Source organism: Pinus tabuliformis, chromosome 7 (genome assembly GCF_031772625.1).
Source record: "Pinus tabuliformis cultivar Carrire ecotype Pingquan chromosome 7, CPIR1, whole genome shotgun sequence".
Classification (NCBI taxonomy): domain Eukaryota; kingdom Viridiplantae; phylum Streptophyta; class Pinopsida; order Pinales; family Pinaceae; genus Pinus; species Pinus tabuliformis.
The window spans coordinates 1,347,207,897-1,347,218,245 of NC_142293.1; the positions used below are offsets into that span (position 1 = coordinate 1,347,207,897).

Below are 10,349 nucleotides of genomic sequence, written 5' to 3' on the forward strand. Positions count from 1 at the left end.
CAAAGGGTGGTATTGGTTGCGACCCACAGAGTTTAAGTTTCAGTGAGTTAGAAAGGCTTACTCGTGTCTTTACTCAGAAGATCCATGATTTGATTGGAGTCCACATAGATGTTATTAGCTCCGAGATTTAATACATATTTCTTCAATATCCACTATGCTTACATGGTTGATGTGAATAGACAATGGCCTGGATATTAGACGAGCATTCAAAATTCCACGAATACTCACCTGCAATTGTTACTCAAAAACCTGTTGTAAGTATATAAATCTTTATTCCAAAAGACCTCACCAACCTCTTGAGTGTATAATTTACATAGCTTTTTGATGTTAGAAAGATTCTTTTGTGATGGATAGGATCTAGGTGGATCCCTTGGCAGGGATGCTGCAACTGGTAGAGGTGTTATGTTTGCAACAGAAGCTTTATTAGCTGAGTATGGTAAAAGCATCTCAGGTCAACGTTTTGTAATCCAGGTAGATTGTTTTTCTCTTTAGCCTTTACTGTGAATGTAAGTCTAGCCGCATAAAAAAAACACCATCTTGCTTGCCTTTCTTTGAATTTACTAGTTGCACTAATTGCATCAAAGAAACTCATTACCATGCTTTTGCTTTACTCAAAGGATATCTATGGACACTAAATGAAATGAAATTGGCTGCATAAATATGGCAATAACATCAATTCGAGGGGATTGGAACCATTACAGACTGAAATACATTCTTGAACCAAAACCTCTCTGACCTTTTCAGGGTTTTGGAAATGTCGGTTCCTGGGCAGCTGAACTTATCCATGAAAAGGGTGGAAAGATTGTAGCAGTTAGTGACATTTCAGGAGCTATAAAGAACAGCAATGGCCTTGACATTCCAGCTTTAATGAAGCACACAAAGACTAATGGTGTTGTTAAAGGATTTGAAGCAGCAGATTCAATTGATCCCAAAACTCTCTTGCTTGAAGACTGTGACGTGCTCATCCCTGCTGCTTTAGGTGGTGTTCTGAACAGGTCAGTATCCATCCAATTTAAGTTTCACAAGACCATTTAGCATTTGGAAGTTGACAGGGATTTGAAAGTACTTTTTAATTCAATTGACAAAACACTGCATTGCATAGGCTACTTTGTTGAGATTTAGTTTTGATACATATATTCCATAATCACTGTTATTGCAAAGTTGGAGATGCTAATTTAGTAATTTGATTGCTACTGCGTACTGGTCACAGGGAGAATGCTAGTGAAGTAAAGGCCAAATTTTTTATAGAGGCAGCCAATCATCCCACAGTAGAGGTTTTGGAGTAATTTGACTTCTCTCAGGCTTCTTAAAATTCAGCTCTATTATGTAATATTGGATGCATGACATGCATTTCATGATGGCTGGTATGCTTACTTGAATGCTGCTCTTGATGCCCTGTAACCGGAGAATCTGAAATTGGCTCTACCTCTGATGCCCTTTATTTCTATGCAATTGGTGTTGATGATGCCCCTGCTTCTGTCTCTATGGCCTCTGTTCCTAGTGTTGCTTGCTTGAATGCTAACTAGAATCCTTCGGAGTAAACAAGCTAAACTGCTGCGACTGGTATTCGAACTGGCTTAGACCTTAAATATTAACTTCATGCAGGGACTCGCTGCCTCGCAGCTTCTCTTGTTTTAATTGTAATATTGTTTTCTATTATTATTTGTGCTACTTGAATTGTAATATTGTTTTTTATTATTATTTATTCGAATGGTTGCATTGGTATGGAATAAGAAAATGTTTGAATTAATGATTAAGTGGTTTATGGTTGAAAAATATTTGGAAAGTTATTAATTTAAAATTGATAAATTATTTAAAAATAAATTATTAATAAATAAAAAGAATTGTTATTATTATTTTATATAGTAATGATTAGTACGAATAATTTGTGATTTTATAGAAATATGTCATTATTTAATTTAGATAATTTCGTAAAAATCAACGCCATTATTCTAGTTAAATAATATCTCAATTTGTCACTATTTATCTGGTAGCACCAATATTTCATTAATGAAATAAAGATGAACATGTTTTTGGAGACTTCAAACCACACTACTTGAGACATGAATCATAAACCATACTGCTTCAGCTAAATTCTTTTGACTAAAAATTTTAACATTATTAATGTAATAAAATCCTATATTATTCATTATAAATTACTATAATCACATACATATTATAATCACATCATACTAAATATATAATTCTCACTTACCATACATAAAACACAAGCACCATTCCAATAAACAATAAACCGCATATTTATTTCATTATTTGATTATCTATAAGAAGTAAGTAGATAAAATAAAATAAGAAAAATAAAAAGAAAAAGATTTATACATGTATAACTAATTCCCTATTCATTTTATAATATATATATGTGTATGTGATTTTTCAATTTTTTTATTTCTAAATTTAAAATGTGGTTAAATTAAAAAAAACAATTATTATTAATTTAATTAAAATATAATTATAATTTAATATTTAACTTTTTTTTCAGTGGAAAAAGTCGTAATTTTCATTGAAAGAGAAAATTACATTTTGTAGATGCTGAGGATATGCATATAGTAAAGCATTGCTTGTTTTGTAGAAGCTGAGCATATGCATATAGTAAGGCATTGATTATCCAAAAAAGATAAATAGAAGTGATATAGTGCTCCACACAGGGAGAAAGCTGATCAAAAAGCAAAAAACATTGTAGTGTAGGAGTAAACATAAATATTTACATATAAACAAAATAAGCTTCTTGACTCATGTTGAGCCTTCAGTTATGCTTGTGGTTCTAAACAGTCTATGATAATGCTGATAGGTAACACTATCCTTCTCCTCATGGATCAACCAAGTACCATCATCCCTGTGCGCTGCTTTCTTGGATAGGTAGTCGGCAGCTATGTTGCACTCCGTGTAAATGCATTGGCAAACAAAAGAGCCAAAATTTTAATGTTTAACCTATAATTATATAATAATCAATATTATTTATAAAAAGTTATATTAATAATAAAACAATGTAATAAATATGTGTTTTTTAACCATAAAAAATAAATTAAAGACCCAAGTTCTCAACTTAAACATTGAAATATAGAAAAAGGAAAAAAAAACAAACAAAAACAAAACAAAACATTTTTTAATCTTCTCAAATATAAATAAGATAATAATAAATATAAAGATATATAGATATAATACATTTTTAAAAAATATACTTTGTTTTTTTCGGTTTATTTAAAATAACATAAAAAATTAACGATATTTTAATTAAATTGTTATGAGTTTATTTAAAATTTAAAAATAGATAATAAACATTAATTTTTATTAAATGGTAATGAGATGATATTTATTAAATATTATTTATAAATGATTAAATCATATTTTAAAATTTATATAACAATTTATATTAATTTATTAATATTATAATAATTATGTTGATAAGTATTTTTATTTTGAAACAAGATTTTAGAATTTTAATTGAATTATCAATAATTATTATGTAGATAGGAAACTAACATCTATATAATTTTCTACAATATTATGAATAGTATATACAAGTCAAAGGTTAATATTCATTTTCAAATAAATTATGCTTTTTTTTCTTTTTTAATTAAAAAATGACATATGAACAAGTGTAATTGGAAACGAGTTATGGTTTTTTGATCATGTGTTATTGATAAACCATGGTATTTTCCCATGGTATTGTAACTAAGCCTACTTATAAATTATTAATCTCATTCTAAAGTGAGATTGGATCTCCATAGATAAGGATCTTCTTCCAAATGAATATATGACTCACTTATATATTTATTAATTTTATAGTATAATAATAATAATAATAATAATTCATATTTTATTTAATATTATGAATTTTTGAATTTTAACAATTTGAGATGTATTATGAAGTAAGTGCATTGGTTTTTTTTTATGAAATACTAGCACTTACAATTTAACTTATATAGATGCATTAGTTATACAATATTTACTTATTATTGAAAATAAGTAGAATATATAGAAATGTTTTTTATTGCATGATATGGTCTGTAAATAAAATATAATCCATGAAATTCAAAATATTTAAGTAGGACATTGTTTGTATTTTCAAATGTGTTGTTAAAATGCTTTTTCCTAGAGAAATGTATAACTCACATAGGTATCCATCTCCTTAGTTGTAATACATTGTTATGGTTATCTGTTGTACCTATCCCATTACCATAAATATGGGATATTATTGTGTATTTGTAATATGGATCATCTAATGTAAAGTATCTCAATATTTCTCAACCTCCTTATCTTTTATGATTTCATATCAAAGCCAGGTTTAAGTGAAAGATTTTAGTGTGTTGCCTGAGATCTACAAGGTCTGAGTAGAGAATGACTTTGATATGATGAATAGTGTCTGAAATGATGAATACTAAGTGAGATATATTAAACATAAGATCTATTATGTCTGAGCTAAGCTTAAAAGAGCATATACATAGTTACAATTCTTTAATTTCATAGATCTATGTGAGGGTTTGTAGAGATAAGAAATATGTTAAAACATATTTACAAAAATAGATGGCCATTGACCCAACCCAACACAGTTTCTAGAAAACCATGTCCCATACCCCAGGGTGTGTATAACATTAAGATTTGAAACTTTCCCATACCAAAAACACTAATATGTGCATTAGTCTTAAAAAAAAAAATTTAGACCACACAAAAATTTAGATTTTCTGGTGCATATTAAATTTGGTGGACTTCTTCAAGGAGGTTATTTTTTTGAGATGACTCACTTAAATAATAACATATGTGTGATTTTTTTATATGTATGCTAGCATATCTATGTGAATATACAAATTTTTTGCATATAGGGAAGACATATATATATATGCACTTGGGAAAAATAAAGCCTAACAGTGCCCTTTTGTCATTGAAAAGGAGAAACAAAACATAGATATTGCATGGATAAGGTTGATATGGTCATGTTTGATCAAGTCATTATTGATTTGGTGATGCTTTACTAGAACCCCAAATATGGTCAAGAATATGTCAAGGTTTAATGTGGAAATATATATAAGAAGAGCTCTCCATTAGTCACCAAGGGGGAGAAAAAAACGACTGCATACCAAAATGCTGGTGGGATTTCTTTGGCATGAACTTGTGTAGGGAGGTTTGGATAGGAATGCGCACAAAGGTTACGAGACTGACTAGGGCAGAGGTTATGAGGACTCTTCTATGTACTCTAGTCTATTATTGATGCAAAAATAATGAAAATCTTTCCCAACCTATATTATTTCTATTTTCATTCTATATTACATGTTTGAAATGTTGTTTATGCACTAATATTGTATCGAAGGGAAATAAAATTCTTTTTGACCCTGGTGAGCAAGATCGAAGAAGGAAGCAGGATAAAATACTTATAGTAAGACTTCCTTTCAACCTAGTTGTGCATTTATGAAATTCATCTATATGCACATTTTCTGTATATTCACATAGATATGGAAGTGTGCATATAGGAAAATGTACATTGTTCCTATGTAGCACATACACAAGTAACTTAACAATACATAGAAAAAGAATTGTAGTAAGCTAATTAAATAACAATGAAACATACTTGTTAATCAAATTTATGAGAATAAAGTCGGAAATGAGCTAAGGGATACCTAATACCTTGAGTTGAGTTGATGGTGAGATTCACAAATGTCATACCTTGTGTTGTGTCTGAGCTAACCAATTGAAATTTCCACCCAAGCAACTAGGAATAGCCTACCCAGTTTCCTAGTCCCAAGGAACCTCCACCAGTTCCCTATCCCTCCATGCCCAAACCCAAAAGGATGTCAAGTAATGTTTCCAAACCATGTGTCCAAATCACCATGTGTATATGTATATTGTTTGTGCATATTCGGAAGATGGCTTCCATATATGCACAACTTTTGTACTTATGTGTGTATACAAAAAATGGTTTATGTATAGGTGCAAAATATATAAATATGTCATTCTTTGTTTATGCACAACATATATGTGCATATATGTGTTTTTGTATATGTGCATATACAAAATATGGGCTCTGAATATGCATAAAACACCTATAGATAAGTTGCATATAGGAGAGATGAATTTTATATCTATCAAATTTGTACATATAAATGGAAGTTAATGGACACAAATTCCAAAGTTGAGGAGATTTATTTCTTAGAATATCAGAGGTTTCCTTATGCAGGAAAAATGAACTATTTTTTACAGTCATTAAAGGTTGGTTAGTGTGTTTTCAATGATATTTTTTTTCTAAATTTAATGGAATTGGAAGAGAAGGAAAAGAACCATGCTATCTTCGAAAACACTACAAGGTAGAAAGGAAAAAGAAATCAATATCTACATAGAAGAGTAAAATAAAAATGAAATGGGGGTAGGGTGTTCGACCTCACACATACAATTTTTTTTATCCATTCAAGCACCTCGTAGAGTGGGGAGGACCTCATGCACTCACTCAATCATTCACTCATCATTTAGCAATAGCAGAAGAGAAGGGTAAGTAGGATGACACTAGAAGAAAAAGAAGGATTACAGTGATATCAGCTTGGTTCGCAAGATTTGCATGATGAAGGTATTTATTAGGTTAGGAACAATGGCCTCTTGATTCTATGTATAGTGAGATGGTGTAGATGGTCTTTCTCTAGATTCCCTTAATGGTTGGGGTGGAGGATTGTTCCTTGAATTCCTGCAGGGAGGACCTCTTAAGCCTTCTTGTAGTGTTGTTTATAGTGGATTTTAGATTCCCCAAGGTGCGTGAAACCACCGCGTTTACTCGAAGGGTGGAGACATGTTCTCTGGATTCTCTTGAAAAGCCTCTAGATACCTTTTACATTTGGAAATGTTGAAAGGTAGGTGGGTGGAGGAATGATGCCTCTCGATTCCCTCTTTAAGTTAGAAGTCGGTGTTTAAATTCCTGAAGCAAAGTCCCTCACTCCCTGGAATCTAGCTCAAGGGGTGATAGCTACAAGCGACCTTCGGTTGTAGTTGTCTATTGTTGGGAGAATTGTCCCTGTCGTAGACTTAGTTTCCCAAAAATAAAAAATAGAAAAAAACAATATATATGTGTGTGTGTGTGTGTGTGTGTGTGATAAGTGTTCTTGTTATACCTAAAAATTTAGTGATTGTATGTCTCTTTTTGGTTAATGGTATCGATAGTCAAGGAATGTCACTGATCATTTTGTTTAAATTTCGTGCTAATGTGGCTCGGAAAAGAGAAACCTAGTTACAAACACTGATATTGATATCTGGTTGTTAAGTTGAAGGGTGAAATGAAATACTTGAACTTTGCATAAACTCTAGTGATAACTGGAAAGGAAATTAATCTTACTAAATGGTCCTATTGACTATGATTTTGATCTAATGGCAACCTCACTTGTGTATACTCATATCATTATGTAGTAACACTGATAAAAAATTCTCTCTGACTTGTAACCTTGATGATGGCATCTAAAATGGGTTTTTCAGTCTTCATCAAAATATGTCATGTTTATGGGCTCGAAATGAAGCATTTAAGACCAGGTAGGGTGAGTAAGCACTATAGAGGTTATTTTAACCCTTGATGATCAATCAAATCCTTAACTTACTTGCTCAACCAAAATGATTGGTAAGGGTATGATGATTGTAATTTATATTAAAGAATTTTTCTTCAACGGTGAGTTAAAACAACACGAAATTTGTGTACAAGGGTTTGAGGAGGAGACATTAAGTGTCCCAACTAAACCCTTTTTACATTCATAGTGTTCTGGTTCTAAGTCAATGTGTCTTTGTATGTATGTATGTATGTATGTATATATATATACATATATATATATATATATATAGTTCCACAATAAGTGGCTAGGATGACGTGCCGAAGAGGCTCCTCCGTGGAAGCCCAAGAGACGCAGGTTAGAACAACATCGAGGTGATGAAACTAGGATGATGTGTCCGAGAGGTCCCCACCCTGAGGTGAGAAATAAAAAGGTCAAGTTGGATGTCATGACAAAGGAATCAAGGTGACATGGTGGGTCAGTGATGTGTGGTGTCTAGGTGGCACATGGGTCCTAGGTCAACATCATGCACATGTAAGAAAACCTATTGTAGTTCTGCTAAAAACTAGAACCTGCTTCTATGGGGTGCCCTTGGAGGGTTTGGAAATGGGCTTGACCTTGTAGGAGTGAATGTGGGTCGTTGGTCTCGCGATCAATGGTTCTCTACATTTTTCTCATTCTATAGGGTTACCCCCTCATAAACGCCATACACATTACCCTCGCAATGTCACTTGCAATGACTTCATAGTTTCAATGTACAGGGATCTTTCCAGGACCTGCACATATTCTATGTGATGGTGGGCACCGCCAATTTGTAGTGCAGAGTTTGAAGTCTAGTGGAATTTTACATAGGCATCGACCACCAAATAAGGAAAATGTGGTGAGGTTTTATTGGCCGAAGAGTGTGGAGGTGAGCCCATCATAATTGGTCAATGTGGCATATAATAAGGTGAGATAAGGCCTCCAATGGTGTGGTGCATATATATATATATATATATATATATATATATATATATATATATATATATATACATATATATATATATATATATATATATATATATATATATATAGATATATATATATATATATATATATATATATCGGTGGAAAAATTTCCCAAATGTAACAAAATAATGAGGCTATTAAGGACAATCCACAACCTTAATCTAATAGCTCACACTCTTGGAAGGAGAATTTAATAAGGAAACCTAGTCATATTTATGATACTCTAGAAGATGGGTGGTAACCTTAATTGGGTAAATCAACACTAGAATGAACATGATAGACTAAATTTTTTTTATCCAACTCTTCTAACAACACAAGAGTATTTAGATTAGGAGTGACATTATTCCCACTAGGGTTGTTACATGAATATATATGGAATATGGCTTTTGTATATGTTCACATATACAAAGGATGTGTCACATCCCTCAAATATTTTTAGGCACTTACCCATCAAATTTTAGTTTTTTTTTCTATTCATTAGTTATTCATCTTATTCCCTCACTAGAGTGCATTTGAATACGGTTTAGTGCTAATGTAATATACATACATCGTATTCCATATGGATAGTTTCATTAATGCTACTCTTATAATGAAACATATATATTTATGTAGATATGGTGCACTTTGGTTGTTACCCTATATTGAATTTATATTGCAACCTGTATGTACATTTGATCATGGTGCACTTTGGTTATCACAAAACATGAAGTTTATATTAACTTAGGTTATTATCCTTGGCGTGCTTTACCTAGGCTAATGGCTTAATGCCTATTCGACTTATTTATGTTGAGGTCCTTCGACCTATGATGATGCCTTCAATTGACTTGTTATGATTGCAACAATTGTAAAAGGAGACCCATTCACTATTTACTACTTCAACTCCTTCAATTGGGTTGTGAGGTTGCTTGGGTTTTCATGCAGTGGTGGAGATTTATTGGTTCCAGATCGATGGTGTTCGTGCATTTTTGAAACCCTGAACTCCTTTTCTCATTACCTTGTTCCTTTGCCATTGATTTAGACCATCGCCTAGCCTCATTTGCTATTGTGCTCTGTTCATTATTCCCTGGTATTATATGGCTCATTCCAATGCACCCTATAGGGCTATTGTTCCCTTCCTTAGATGTTTTTTTCCAACCACTAGTATCATTTTAGAATCCCTCTATAGAGAGGGAGGGGTTCCTTTTGGTTTAGGAGAGTTTTCGTATAGCATTGTTTAGTTTCTCTGACATTCCTTATGGTGAAAGAAAACAATAACTTCTCCCTCTGACACACCATGTATCAACATTGATTTGATTTTTGGTTTCTTTTGTATAAGGGCTTGGCCTCATTGTTTATAGTGTTTTAATCAGATTTTTTTTAGGGCGATTCTTCTATCTGTGGCATAAATATGGCTACTCTGCATATTACCAGTCTCCTTCGAGAGATTTTTACTCAGTTTTGATCCATACCAAGGACTAATGCCACAACCCATCAACAAATTTTCTCTCAGTGGCGCTCCAACTTGAAGCTTGATGTCCCAACTCTTTCAGGTAAGCAAATGCACGATTTTCAGTTTTTCATAGGTTTCTTCTAAAATGAGTTTTTCTATCATGTTCTAGGGAAGGATCATTGACTCCATTTCCTTGTTTTTCTGCTGGATGATTTTGTCTTGGTGAAATAGGCGACTGAACTCCACCCCTTTTTTTCCTCAAGTAATTACCTTCGTAATTTAAATATTTTTCTTACAATTCAGGCATGGGTATGTTTCTATCATGTGCTAACATTATCTGCTATGTGGTGTTCTTAACTTAAGTATTTTAACACTCCTCA

General features: G+C 32.3%; 1 pseudogene across 1 annotated transcript; it reads left to right on the top strand.

Moving 5' to 3' along the window:
• Nucleotides 1-319: 319 nt before the first annotated feature.
• On the top strand, nucleotides 320-1,286 carry LOC149252549 (glutamate dehydrogenase 1 pseudogene; annotated as a pseudogene). The gene is made up of 3 exons (XR_016265461.1): nucleotides 320-471; nucleotides 745-995; nucleotides 1,211-1,286. The product of XR_016265461.1 is annotated as a glutamate dehydrogenase 1 pseudogene (transcript).
• Nucleotides 1,287-10,349: the final 9,063 nt, after the last annotated feature.